Raw genomic sequence first — 16,063 nt, forward strand, 5'->3', positions numbered from 1 at the left:
AATAAATACATCAATAATAAATTTATACACTTGGACATTTTCTCTTAATTTTCTATGCAGTCCAAATTTTTTAGAAATAGACTTTTTCTCAAACATAAACACAGGGATTGGTGGCTCATGCTAACTATTCAGGAGGGTGAGATCTGGAAAGTCATGGCTCAAGGACAAACAGTTGAATTGTAGTTAAATACAAATGAGATATATAGTCTTTTAAATAATCAGTAAAATGTCTGTATGACGGAAGGCATGACTCAAGGGGTGGAATGCTAGCAGTGCTGGCAAGCAGAGCAAACATTATATGGTAATACCATATATCACACACACACTACGTGTATATATATATGTATACATATATGTATATATACAATATATACTGTGTATATCTGTATAATATAATTGTATAATATGTTATACATATTATAATATATGTATATACATATTATAATTATATTATAATTGTATAACATATTATACATATTATAATAAAATTATAATATGTATATACACATTTATATATTGTGTATATATGTATATACATCATATATGTATATATGTGATTATATACATATATATATAGAGAGGGAGACAGATATATATATATATCAATATAGATATAGATAGATATATGCAGATACAGAAATGTGCAACAAATTATGGCAGAAAGCAGATAGATATTCATTTTGAGTACAAATATGCCAGGTAAAATTATTAACTAAAATTGCCAAAGTCTTGAAATATGCAGAATGAAACTTAACTGCCTTACTAAAGGGAAAACTAACAAATGGCCATGAATTTTATGTCTGTATTTTTGAAGCACTTCCTGTAAAACAAATAATGCATTACTGATATAGCCCTTGCCAAAATGACATTAGAGTACTGCTATTTTTCCAATTTCTCTTCCTAAGTAAAGAAATCTTATTTTCTACAAGGACTCATTTGTAAGGCACATCAAGCAGTTTCCAGAGATTTCTGACTGAATAAAAAGTGTCTCTTTGGTCTTGAATTTATATCCTTGGCACACCATCTGTGTTTAGACATAAAAATATCTCAGGCCTTGCAAGAAGATGAAAGCATATATATCAATAGCAGTATGAAGATAGTAAGAGCTATCCTTCTCTAGGTTTGATTTTTTATTACAGTTCTCACATGCAGTAAATTGTACTCATTATTCTTTATCATGAGTCAACTAAGATGAATGACTACCAAAACATTTGCCGTTGATGTTAGGAGGTCTATTATTTAATAACGATTCAAAACAGGACTTTTCTAATAAAATAAGGTGCCTATGAGTGGCTAGAAAAATGTGATATACTGGAAAGAAAAATGCGGTGGTGTCATTTGCTTGAATAGAAATTTGGGGGTTTTAAAATTATTTCACATATAAATATTTCTGTATCTCTCCATAACATTTCATGCCAGTCATTTACCCTGGTGAGTAGTTCAAATTAAGGAAACTTGAGGGGATGGCTGGGGCCAGGGAAGATGAAAAGTGGAGAAAATTGCTAGGAGATGTGACACTGATCTAGCTGCATTGTACACATAAACTGATAGTTTGGATTGCAATTCCATTTTATAACTTTTGAAAAATAATAGAAAATGATTACACGGCATAAGTCCATATTTCAGGTACAACGTTATGGCTATCTATAATCAGCATTTTAAAATAAAAACTATTGTATTTGATGACTTTATTTGTTCTTTAATTCTTTGATTTCCCCCCTAACATTTAGTTATTTGTTTACCTTCTCCCTCATACTTTTCATGTGACTTGATATGTATTTAGAATGGAATCTCTGGTCCACTGAAATATTTAATCAAGTAATTCTTATATAGTCCATCCAATTGCCTTAACATTCAAAGACTACTTCTGGATTCCTAGACTCTTCCTTTATTCTCTTCTTAAAATATATTTGTATTGTAATTAATAGAAAGTGTACATTATATTCGCCAGATAGAAGGTGCATTGCTTCACAAACATAGAAACCCTTCTCATGCTTTTGTCCCCATTTCTCTCCACCGATTCCCTTTCCTCATCTTGTTTTCTCCCCTTCTCTATCCTTTTTCAAATAAACAAATAAACATATATACAATATGTCAGATAACAGACTCTTCCTTTATTCCTACATGGTTTTAATTTTATTTATTTTTTTATCTGTCATGGGGCTTAATTTAGGTTCTTGGCGCTGTTTCTGAGTTTTTTCTCTCAAGGCTATAACTACCACTTTGAGCCACTGCTCCACGTCAAAATTTTTTGGTGGTTAATTGAATATAAGGGTCTCAAAGACTTTCCTGTCAGGGATGGTTTTTAATCTTGATTCTCAAATCTCATCTTTTTGAGTTAGGAGTACAGGCATGAGCTACCTGTGTCAGGTTAATTTCCCGGAAACATAGGATGACCTGTAGATTTTTATTGCAATTATTTTTATGAAAAAAAAAATAACTTGCTTGGTTATTCTGAGTAGCTGTCATAGAGTATACTTTTGGTATATAAGCAGTCTCTTTAACTAATCATGTGAGTGAGGTGTGTTAGCTTATTTACTGGCACATTTTACTTTACAATCACTGGTCAATGTTTGCATTTAAATAAACTCAAGTATGGATCATCTGCTGTGCCAACTCTAGTGCTCAGGCTTCATCCATTCATTGGAAGAGTACATATTCTGCTTATCAAAAGATTTGATGTGTTAATATACAATTTCAGACGCAAAGGTAAGTATATCAAATGATATATGCACTCTGTATGAACATATGGGGCAACACTGAGGAACCTTGATTGTCACTGGGTTAATATTCCATCACTTTTCATTCTTATTTTCTGAGTTATCAAACTTTGTAGAATCTAATCTGGTAGGAAGAAGCAAGCTTTACAAAAGCCTTGACATGTTCCTGTTTTTGTGTGTTCCATCCTCTAGCTCATCAGTCTTTTTTTTTTTTACTGTATTTTCTGCATTCCAAAATGTCAAATGTTTCAATGGGTGGATTCCTTGTTTGAAGATGGGATTAATTGATTTATATCATACATAATGTATGATATCATACATGTATCTACATTTATCATACATCATACATTTAACTAACATTTGGCAATGAAAAGTGAAAAGTATATGTGTTAGCTCAACAATCTTACTGCAAAAATTATATACTTAACTATGCCTTAATTTTTAAAAAAATTGTTCATTAAGTTCTTTCATAAGGCAAGTTATATTTCTCAGTATTACTTAACTCAGTAAGTTATACTGAGAAGTATAACTTCACTCTTTCATATCTTAGATCCCTTTTGATAAATCTCACAAAATTATCAGATCTCTATAAAAGTGTAAGCAGCAATGTATAATTTGATAAAAATCCTAGTAGAGTTGTACCATTATAAAATTCTGCACAGTTAGTTTGCTTAATATGATTTTTTTTCAAGTCTTTCCATAGTGAAGTAACCCAAACCCACAGAAAATAGGCTGCATAGTTTCCCTTATTGGTAATAATTTGAATACATTTATGATATTCTCAACAGAGGATCTTAATAACTTATTACTAAGCACATAGGACCATATATAATGAAGCATATCAACTCAATATGTGTCATATACATATTATATATATATATTATTCTATGTGTGAAGGGGAAAAGGAATCAAAGAAACGGCAGGGCAAAGGATGGACTACTGGAACACTGACACTCACTCAACAGTACTTTGGAAATTAACGCTACTACAAGTGTGGGGAAGGGCACTAGGGTAAGTGGAAGAAAATGAGCAATGGGCTAGCAGTGTTTAATAACAAATGTACTCATTACCTTACTCTTGTAACTGTAACCCTCTTGTCATCATCTTTTAAATAAAGATAAAATGGTTGCAATGAGTAATTGAATTAGCATACTTTTATAAGAATGTCTAAATTATAAAGGAGATGTAAAATTCTACCTCTTTCATCAGAGCTGTGAGAGTAAAAATGAACTAATATAGGCATAAACCCATTTGAGTAGTTTAAAGTATAAAGTAAACATAGGTAACTAAATAAACTAAGTAAATAAGCATATAAAACTAAGCCACATGCTAATCAATGGAGATCCCTGTTTTCCATCTAAGTCGTAACTTTTATATTACGACTTCGTATGTCATAAATCTCACTTCTTACTTAATTCTATCCCACAACACATTTATTGTTAATTGTAGAAATAAAAATTAGTGGGGCATGAGAATTAAAAAATGTTTGGCAAATAGATTTTAACTGTATTTTTTGTAAATCATGGCAAATATTTCTTACAGTTCTAGTGAGATTCTTTAAATTTCTAATAAAGCTATATTTCCAAATTATTAGAGTGGTCCATTATTTTAATTTAGACAATTCTAATATGCTTCAAGTTTTCCTCAGTGAAAACATCATAGAGAATTATTTTACAATCATGTGATTTCACTTTAGTCAAAACTTCTTAAGAAAATAAAAATTTGGTTGTAGATATATGTGACTGATGAAGAATCGTGGAATTAAAATGCATGTCATAGTACTGACACTGAATTGACTTTGATTTGACAGCTGTCTCTAAACATTTGAAACAGCAACTCCTAGATACATGATTGTGTCTTAGACATAGAAAGTCATGGAGTAAAAGATCATGAGTGTTCAAATAACTGGTTTTATTTCAGATATATGTCACTAGAAAAAATATATATATTAAACTCATTTTTAAAGATCCAATGCTAGCAGCAGATAGACCCTGTAGTTCTTGATGTAGACATCAAGAGTAAGTATAAACTTTGACTGTATATATATATATATAAATATATGCATATATTTATATAGACTCTTTTTTTTCTTTGCCAGTCCTGGGCTTGAGCTCAGGGCCTGAGCACTGTCCTTGGACTTTCTCAAGGCTAGAGCTCTACCACTTGAGCCTCAGCACCACTTCCGGCTTTTTTCTATATGTGGTACCAAGGAATCGAACCCGGGTCTTCATGCATGCTAGGCAAGCACTTTAACCACTAGGCCAAACTCCTGGCCTTATATAGACTCTTTAGTCTAGAGTTTTACTATAAATATGTTTACTATATATAGGTATTACAATATATGTTACATAATATACATAGTATTATGTATATAATAGTATATGTTATGCAGCACAGTAATATATAAAATAAGTATAATATGTATATAATATAATGTATATTTATTATATAATGTATATAATGTATATGTAAGTGGAGAGTGATGTGAGGATTTAAATAGGTTTCTGAAATAAAACTTCTTGTAGCTATTAAATCATAAAATTAATTTTAACTGCAAGTCTTTAATTGGACTTTCACATAGGAAAATTATTGGAATGTAATAATTTAAAATGACCTTCTTTGACATTAATCTTTCTCAAATTTTCCTAAACCTGGTGCCTCTCAGTAACTCTGGCTAGTTAGATTTAATTTCTATCCCATCACACACAAATACACAAAACATTACAAGCACAGTAGTCGTAAAATAATTAGAAATTCCTATTGATTTTATAATAGTCTTGAAAGAACAAATAGGAAAATGTAGAGCCATTAATATTTCTTTAAAACTAGCATATTAAATAAATATCTCATAATTGAGAAATTCAGTTTTCAGAAAGGGAAAAATACACATTTGCTTTCAAAACTCATAATATTTCAGCAACATAAACTTTGGAAAGCTAATATATTTTGAAAAGGAATGTTGAAAGTAAAGAAATCAGTAAAGATATATGGCATTTACTCAAATAATATAAGTAATTATTTTCAAATTCTTGATTTATTAGACTTAATTCTACATACAATGAGGATTCTTATTTGTCACGGAATGGACAATAGAAACTAATGACATAATTGGTGATATATTCTCCAGGCTGCACTAAATTTTCTTGTGATAACAATTGGAATGAAGAAAAGCATTAGAACAACAAAATTCATTAAGAACTTGATATCCCTTTTAAATATGTAAAAATATGAAGAATTACAGTGACTGCAAAGTGCTGTGTATCATCCATAAAAAGAATTATATTTAGGTTGACAAGTTTGAAAAATGACTAAACATTGAAAAGAAAACACAGTAATAAGACTTACGTTAAACCAATGTTCAAACAACTATTTTATGTCAGAAGATTATGAAAATAATTTGTTTTGAGTGCAACCTAAAATATTTAGGCAATAAGAGCTTGTTAAATAGTTAATTTGAAAAATCATACTGGTTTGAAATAGATGGGAATGTATCTGGAAATTGAAGTCCGTTTTAACTGATTATTCTGGAGTTAAATTTGAAGATTACTAGCACAACAACACTTCTGAACAATACTATTGGCACTCAAATGCCTATTTTAGGTAGATAATAAAGATTTTTTTATTGTTCTCTGAACACAATGAAGCATGAGATAGAAGGGAACTTATTGTCACTACTTGAGGTAACCTATGTCAGGAGATTGATCTGCTGTTTGGGAGTGGAGGAATGCTTGGGCTGTTCTGGTTTCTTGTCCTCATTTGAGTTTGTTTGCTCTAGCAGAGCACTTTCCCCAAATTGTTGTTTGAATTTCCATAAAGGGAAATAGTGTTAAAAAGCAAAACCGAACCTCAATCATGTACACTGTGAATGATCACTGTGATATTTATGTTAATCACATTCCAACATACAGTGCCTTGAAGAATTTGTGCATGCCATCAGGATTCACACTTGTCTGGAAAAATAATTACTTATACCCTATGTGTTTCAAGTTCAGGAACCATATTCAGCAAACAAAAAACGAATCTGGCACAACAACTTTTTGATAAATTTGCCAACTACATCTATACTTTTCCATTCTCAGTAGGATAAAAATGTCCAGAACTCTTGCAATATATTTACAGCAAATAGTTACTTATTTCCGAGTTACATTTCTGTGAAGTGATCTGTTGTGATTTTGTTTATATTTGCTTTATAGGGTATAAAAATTTCAAAAAAAATTCCTGGCTGACCCTTTAACATACATTTCTAGGGCTTGGAGTTTGGCCTATTGGTAGAGTGCTTTCCTAGCATGCATGAAGACCCGCGTTCGGGTCCTCCAAACCACATACATAGAAAAAAAGGCAGAAATGGTGCTGGGGCTCAAGTGGTAGCTCTAGCCTTGAGAAAGATCAAAGACTAAGCTCAGGCCCTGAGTTTAAGCCCAGGACTGGTGAAAAAAATACATTTCCATTAAAAGGAATAGATCTCATAGTAGTAAAAATATTTTTACAATACAAATGAATGCTTCTTTTATTCCACAATTTGGTTGATAATGAAATAAAATAACCAGTTAGAGATAGGACGATAATATTACCCCCTCTTCTCACATTATTCTATATGTTTGCCTATTTATTTTTCCAGTCTTGAGGCCTGATCTCAGGTCTTGAGCACTGTACTTGGGCTTTTTCCTCAAAGCTAGTGCTCTGCCACTTGAGCCACAGCACCACTTCCAGCTATTCTCTGTATGTGGTATAGAGAAATAGAACCTGGATCTTCGTCCATGCTAGACAAGCACTCTACCACTAGGCCAAACTACCAGCCTCTTACCTTTGCCTAATTTTATATGAAGTTATTTCAGATTATTTGTTCTTGTCTAGAAATAATTTTTAAAAGAACATTTAAATGTGTTAATACACCAGAATGTTTCAGTATATATATATATATATATATATATATTGGGTTCTGTGTTTAACTTAATTAATAATTGTTTTCAATATATATTTTTAAATTTTAATATGTTGATGTAACTTACAAAGGAACTGGCCATTTAACAAATCAGCTGATGAATAGAAAGACAATGCTCAAGGTCACCCTTTCAACATCCGCACCCACCTCTCTCTATACATCCCTACCATTGCTTTTATATTTTTTAAGAACAAAGAAAGAACAACAATCTTTTGCTTCCATTTCCTGAGTTCATTTTGATGAGTATTATTTTATATCATCGAAACACATAGGCATTGTATGTTTGCATTCCTCTCCTAAGCATAGCATCCTTTTGTCTCGCTAGTTGTGAATGAATAGAATCTTCTATTATTTTTCCTGCCCCAGAATATTTTTTATCTAATTTCCATATATGAGAGAATACATACTTTGTTTGTCTCTAAACTTGGCATACTTTACTAAACATGAATTGTTCTAGATTCACTCATTTCTTTGAAAATGCCATAATGTTATTTTTTCCAACAGCTATGTGAAAGTTCATTGTTTATAGGTACCATATGTTTTTTTTTGTTTTTTTTTTTTGTTTGTTTTTTGTTTTTGCCAGTCCTGGGCTTGAGCTCAGGGCCTGAGGACTGTCCTTGGATTTTTCTCAAGGCTAGAACTGTGCCACTTGAGCCTCAGCACCACTTATGGCTTTTTCTAAGTATGTGGAACTAGGGAATTGAACCCGGGTCTTCATGCATGCTAGCCAAACACTCTACCACTAGGCCAAACTCCCAGCCCCGTACCATATGTTTTGAGTCACTCTTCTATTGTAGAGTTCCTGGGCTGTTTTTATAACTTATCTCTTGTGAGTAGTGCAGCAATGAACATAGACATATAAATATCTTTATAATAGCATGGTTCATGATAGTCTGGATAGGTGCCCAGGACTGGTATGGCTGAGTGGCAGGGAAGATCTATGTTTAGTTTTTAAAGGAACCTCCAAGAATCAGTTCAGAGTGGTGGCATTCATTTACATTCCCACCAAAAGTTCAATATGGTTCTTTTTTTCCAAGAATGAAGGAATTTCTTAGCAGATATACTGATAATGTTATATGTAGAGAAAATTAGACTATGCTAAAAATGTTTAGGGCTAAATAAGATAGTGGATATAGAGTTCAAATAGTTCAAATTATACATATTGTTTAAAAATTAATGTTTTTCATAAAATGATCATCAGATTATTCCATAACAATAATGACAGACATGGGATTTCTGGTAATGGTCTTTCATCATTTCCTTCAAGTGTTAAAATGTTTGAAGCATTCTATTTTTTTGTATTGATGGGGGATGAATTCTTGGGGTCTCTAGTGAGATAGTTAAGTGCTACTGAGTTTTAGCAGTGTTTCAATTTTTTTAACATAAGCAAAACATGATTTTTAACTTTCAGATCAAGTGTTATCTTTAGTAAAGCACATTAAACTGAGTTTTATTTTGTGGATACAAATAAATATACATATATATGTATACATATATTACATATACATACATTATCTATGTATACACACACACACACACACACACACACACACATATATATATATATATATATATATATATATATATATCATGTATCACAGAGACGTAAGGAAATGAAAAGTGAAATAAGCAAGTCCTAAAGGAGCATAAGCTCCATGGTTTCTCTCATTTGAAACAATTACTATAGGTTTAGGATTCTCCTAGCAGAGGATCACGATGGCTCAAAGGCTGTGTACATATGGTCATATAGAATGAGACTAAATGAAATAAGCTCTAAGATATGGAAAGAAGAGATTTATCTTTGTAATTGTTGTTCTTAATGCACTATGGAAAGTTATTTATTTTCTCTTTTTTTTCCAGTATGTTTAATTTTTTTCCAGTTGTGGGACTTGAACTCAGGACCGGAGCTCTTTCCTTGGACTTTCCTCAAGGCTAGAGCTCTACCACTTGAGCCATAGCACCACTTCCAGCTTTTTTCTATGCATGTGGTATCGAGGAATTGAACCCGGGCTTTTGTGCATACTAGGCAAGCATTTTACCATTAGGCCAAACTCCTGGTCCCAAATATGGTTAATTTTGTGGTTACTGTATCTGACTTTATGACTGGTATATTGTCTATGCATTTTATTTGAAATGGGGAAGGAAAGGGGGAAAGCAAAAGGACTGGGAAGGGGAGGATGGGAAAGGGGGACAAAAACATGAAAAGGGGTATCAGTGTTAGAAAGTAATATACCCATTACCTGACAAATGTAACTATAAGCCCTCTATACATTAACCTGACAATAAAATTCAATTTTTTAAAAAATAAAAATATATGTTTTTTTTTATTATTTTCTTTCCAATGATCCAAAATATTTGAAAGGCATTATGCAAATATCTGTGTTTTAAGAAACTGATCTCATGTTCTTATCACTTGTCAGCAAATGAATAAAAGAACATCACAGTTCAAGGTCCACTAGATAGAGAAGAGTTATTGAAACTACATTTCAACAAAAAAGCCAGGTGTGGTAGAGCATACTGAAATCCAGCTATGTAAGAAGCCTAGGTAGGAGAACCAAGTCCCAGGCCAAACAACAAAAGCAAAAGCAAAATAAGATTAAGCAAAAAAAACAAGAAACAAAAATAAAACTCAAGTATAAGGCCTTGAATTCAAACCTCAATAATACTAAATAAAAAGCTTTCAATATTTTGCTTATTTGGATTATATTTTTTTGAGAACTGTCACCATGCAAAGATGTATTTTCTAGTGATTTTCCTTTTTGTTACATTTGTGGCTTGTTTATTGATTACATCTCCTGATACAATACATTCTTTTACCACATTTAGTTGGTTACAATGAAAGTTATTAAAAAACTGATACATTATCTCTAAATTCCATTTATTTGTACAGTATACAAAATTTTCTTGCTTCTCTCTTTGCTATGAACTCACTTCTTGGACTTCATCATTGCAACACAATGTGTCAATGAGATGCTAAGGCCATGGCTAAGACAAATGAATTAAAGTTTTTCACAGCTTTGTGTCTAGATGAAGAATATGAGAATGAGAAGATTTGTTCCTATATTATCTTGATGAAATATTCATTAACTATTCAAAAAAGTGACATTGTCCAAGACACATGCTATTCATAAGCAGCTTTGTTGAATGGCAACTCCTTTGTACAACCACTTAAATATAAATATTTTTAAGTGATATAATTTAAGTGATCAAAACTTTGCAAAAATTTTATTCGATTTTTCTAATTAACTACTCCTTTACCCCTACATTCTCATATCAGGTCCTAATGTTCACAAAGGTCATTCATGACTCAATATTAGAAGCAGTAAGTCAAATTGTGGTTGCATTTCTGGTAAAACAGTTTTCATTGACTTCAGGGTAGAAAATTTAGTTGTAATGTAACTGTCACAATAACAGCGTATCTGTTCACATAGTATTAAAGAGATGATTATTCTTCCCCACTGGAAAATTGTAACAACAGAAGATTTTTACTAGCTATGCAGCAGACAAGGGTCTAATATCTGAAATATACTTAGAGCTTAAAAATTAACTCTCACACAAAATAACCCCTCAAATAAACAACAAGCAAATTAATTAAAGGTACACTTCTCTGAAGGAGAATTAAGAATGACCGATAGAGACATGAAGAAATGTTCAACATACCTGGTCATAAGAGAAATGAAAATCAAAACTGCATTGAAATTCCTCCTCACCTGAATTAGAAGGACCATTATTAAGAAAACTAGCAATGACAGATACTTATGGGAATTTGGCCAAAAGGGAACACTATGAAACTTTTTGGTGGGAATGTAAACTTGTTCAACCACTCCAAAAATCAGCATGGAGGATCTTTAAAAGTATACATAGAACTAGCCTATGACCCAGCAATCCTCCTGAGCATTTATCTGATTAATCACAAACAAGGCCACACTGAAGCTACCAGTACAACCATGTTCATTGCGACATTATTTACCATAACCAATATTCGCCCTTCGATGGAGGATTGGATCAAGAAAATGTTTTTTGCTAACAATACAGTTTTTTCCCGTAGTTTCCTGTGAAAATCATTTTCTCATTACACTAATATCATGTTGTCTCTCAGTACATTTTCAAACTTTCTTTAAATTCTATTTAGTATCAAAATCTAACTGGTGATGATTTACCTAGAAAGGTAAACACAGAGGGTTATGGAGAAGATATCCTGTGCAAGTCATTATAGTTTTCAGTCAGTTTTCAGTCATCGAAAACAATAAGAAAATTACTCAAGCACTAAAGCAGTACAACAGTATAACCCTGCCATCCCGCTCTTGGAATATATTCAAGTAGGTGAAATCACTGTCTCCAAAAGATGTTGGCATTCCCATTTACTTTAAAGCTGTATTCACAACAGTTAAGATATAAAATCCACCTCAATAACTGATCAAAAATTCTAAGAGAATTATTGATTTTTATTCATGGTTCTAAATTGTAAATATTTTTGTGCTTTATATTTTAAATCTCTGTAAATGACTGGAATTTCAGAGGAATCAATGGTGAGAGTGAGGATATGCTAGGTTCCTTTGAAATCTTTGTACTTTGTATTCATTGGGGCAACTTTGAGCATTTAACAAAACACACCAAAGGCTCAAGGGATTACTTGTACTTGTTAAGTAAGCTTGGAACTTCTATAGTCTAGCAAACACCCTTATACAATGAGAGGACTGAAGATCCTCTTATACCTATTGATAATTGATTTGATAAAGAATTTGACAAAAATAAAATTTGATGAACAGATTATTTATTGCAAGAAAAGAGAAAAGTGCTCTGTCTTTGTTCTTGGAGATGGAAAAATTAAACACAAATACAAACCAATAGAATGTCTGAGAGCATTCCTGTGAAACCTTCAATAAATTATAAATTTGAAGATTTCAAATGTAATTAAGTGGTACTGTATATATGTCATCAAAAGAACACTATACGCCAGATTATCTGAGATCACGTTGACTTCACATATACAAACTAGGTATGTCATGGTGTGTTACTGAGCAAGCTCCACAGCATGATTCCAGTAACAATATTCACATTCAGAACACATAGGCACACCCTACACAGGAGACCTTAGAGGAAATAAACAGTGCATTCAGGTTGTGATTTTAAAAGCATACCCTGAATAAAGGACCTACATGCACAATAACTTCCCATACCAAAAGGAAAAAAGAAGCTCACAGAACACTGCAGGAAGCTTAACAATTTATCAATTCACATTTTAACAATCATGACTATTGTTTGCTATTCTCTGTATGTGGTCCATATTGTCTCTCATCTATAGCAGTTAAATTTTTCCAATTCCTTTTATGTTGCTGGAGTCATCTGCCAGTGTAGAATTTAGCTTTGCCTGGTGGAAATAAGGCTGAAATGAAACCTTATGGAGTTAGATCTACATTCAAGATGTCATATTTCCCAATTATATTTCAAGAAAGATTTCAGAAAATTGTCTTTTCAATTAAAAAAATAGTTGTTTGCAATTTTCATTCAATAAGCAATGTAAGGACCTTAACATCAAGATATATTGTTTATTTTCTAATAAAATAACATGAAGACAGGGTTTTCAGGGATCTGGACTTCAAAGTACTTAGTGTATTAAAGAGAACATTCATAAAATGTCAAAACATTAAAAATTTACATATGAACTTTAGTATTCATGATTATTAACTGTTACCCTTATTGGTTATTTACTAAAATATTTTTGATTGAAAATGCCAGGTATATGGTATATATGTTAATTTATTTATTTGAAATAGGAAAGGGAAGGGGGAAAAACAAGATGATTGGAAGGGGTTGGGGGCAGGGAAATGGGGACGAAAACACGAGAGGTGGTGTCAATGTATGAGATGACACACATTCTCTGGTGAATATAACTGTTACCCCTTTATACATTACAATAAAAAAAAAGAAAAATGCCAGGCTAAAGACAGGAGTTTGAAACAAATTTGTATAAAATTTGGAAATGGTAGATGTTTAAATATTCACATATTCAAGAAGAAATGGCAGACTCTTCAAAACCATACGTGTGAAGACTTCATTTTGACGAAAAGAAAATTACTAAGGAGTAAGATGATTGACTCATTCAGAAGTTATCTCAGTTGAGTATCTAAGATTTCAGACATGAGCTACTGGTGCCTGGCTCTTTGAGTTAGTTAGATAGAATCTTAAAAGTTTTGCCTGGGACTTCTATTTACCTTTCTCAAGTAGCTGAGAATGCATGCATAAACCACTGTACTAGGTGAAAATCAATTGTTACATGTAGAAACCATTCAAAAGCAGAACAGCTTTAGTGGCACCAAGTAACAAAACACACATGAGACTTCAGACTTTACATTAAAAGCTCTACCCATAAGACTTTGTCAGAATAATTTCAGTTGGCAAATTAGTTCGTAAGTAAATTTATTAATCTTCTTCTATCTATAAATTATTTTGTAAAAATCATGCCATTTTACACTTGTTAATTAACTCAGAATGAAGAGTGTGAGTTTATCGTCATAAGGACATTTTTTTTTTACTTTTGCTATTTTCACCTTTGAAATGATTTTATCCGATTTGTATAGCTTTTATTTTATTTAATAAGCTTGATTCACATTTCTCTGCACAATTCAAATAATTTTTGTTCTCTTGTAAACACAGAACAATTCATTATCTATTTTTAAAACATAAAAGGTACAGTCTTCGGGCATTAAAAATATAGGTATATTCTCCTGCTATTGTTAATATGAGTATTATAACATCTTTTCTTGTTTTTAGGAACCAGTGGGTACAATAATTCAGTAAGTAGAATTATTCAGAGCGAAGATAATACTATTTAGGCATCACTATGGATGTAGCCCAGTAGTGTACTTGCTTAGAATTGCAAGGCCTTGCCGGACGTGGTGGCTCACACTTGTAATTCTAGCTAAACAACAGGCTGAGATCTGAGGATCACAGTTTAAAGCCAGCCTGGACACTAAAATTCGTGAGACTCTTGTCTCCTATTATTCACCAGAAAGCTGGAAGTGGCACTGGGGCTCCAGGGATAGGGCGGTAGCCTGGAGCTGAAGAGCTCAGGGACAGCTCCCAAGCCCAGAGTTCAAGCCCCGTGACAGACAAATATATATATATATATATATATATATATATATATATATATATGATCAAGGAATTTCTTGAGTACTGATCTTGGAACGGAAATAGAAATGAGATGAGAAATTAATGAGTGAGAATGGAGAAAAAACAACACAACAGAAAATTTAAAAACAGAAAACATCTTGTTTGGACAAAGAATGAGCATGTTGAGGTTCTAGACTTGGAAAGCATTTCTGCACCCTCAATCTTTATGATAAGAACATGAGAGTCAATGGATAAAGGCTATTTACTTAAAAGGAAGGTGAATTGCATGCATCTTAGGGTATTAGCCAAATCTCCACCTATAGCAGACTAGAGAGTATGAAAAGATCAACTCATATGGAGGACTTTCTCTTCCAAAAGGTCCTTGCATGGGGACACTATGTAAGCTGTTTAACCTAGACTGCCACCCAGAGACAAATTAAAGCTTTAGTCATCTTTGTGATACTCGCATAGAAAATGCAAGATTTATGAGACCAAAGAGGCTTCTTCCAAGCTTTCCAAGGACAGCCTAAGAGTTCTTTCATAATGCTCAATTATTAAATTAGTAACAACATAAATTGTCAACAAAAAAGAATGTGAAAAGCTTATATACACATTCACTTAGTAAATCAAATGGGAGTACAATATTGCCATGTATAAAGATGTATTTATATATGTATCTATGCATAAATACATACATTTATATATATATACATATCTTGCAAAAACATGACTGTGAATGAGACTATTGTATCAGGCACAAACAAACAAAGCTGAGGGTATGAAATCGGTTGTCACTTTTGTGAGAAGGATGATGACTTGCAGGTTGCTTTCTGGAGAGATCATAAGGTTCCATAAAGGAATGTGTGAGAAGGTGATTCAAGGCATACAAAGCCTTGAAAGCCTTGGTGATTCTAATGTACCAATAGTCATGTAAGTAAATCTTGTATATATTAAAAATGTATCTAGGAAAATTAATAGACAAGGAAAACCTGTCCAGGCAGGGCAGTGTTCAGTGGACATCTGGGAGGAAGAATAGAATTATGAAAATCTCATCAGATAACAAAGAAGAAATTCTTCTTTTTTTGATATTTTTATTGTAATTAATAAAGGGGTTACATGATATTTGCCAGGTAGAAGGTGCAGTAATTCCCATACATTGATACCCTTTCACATGTCTTGGTCCCCATTTCCCTCCCCCCAACCCCACCCCTCATCTTGTTTTCCCCTGTTCCCTATCCAATTTCAAATAACCAAATACAATATATCCGATATATCAGGTAACAAA

The sequence above is a fragment of the Megascapheus bottae genome, chromosome 13 (assembly GCF_031878675.1).
Source record: "Megascapheus bottae isolate mThoBot1 chromosome 13, mThoBot2.hap1, whole genome shotgun sequence".
In the NCBI taxonomy this organism is placed as follows: Eukaryota; Metazoa; Chordata; class Mammalia; order Rodentia; family Geomyidae; genus Megascapheus; species Megascapheus bottae.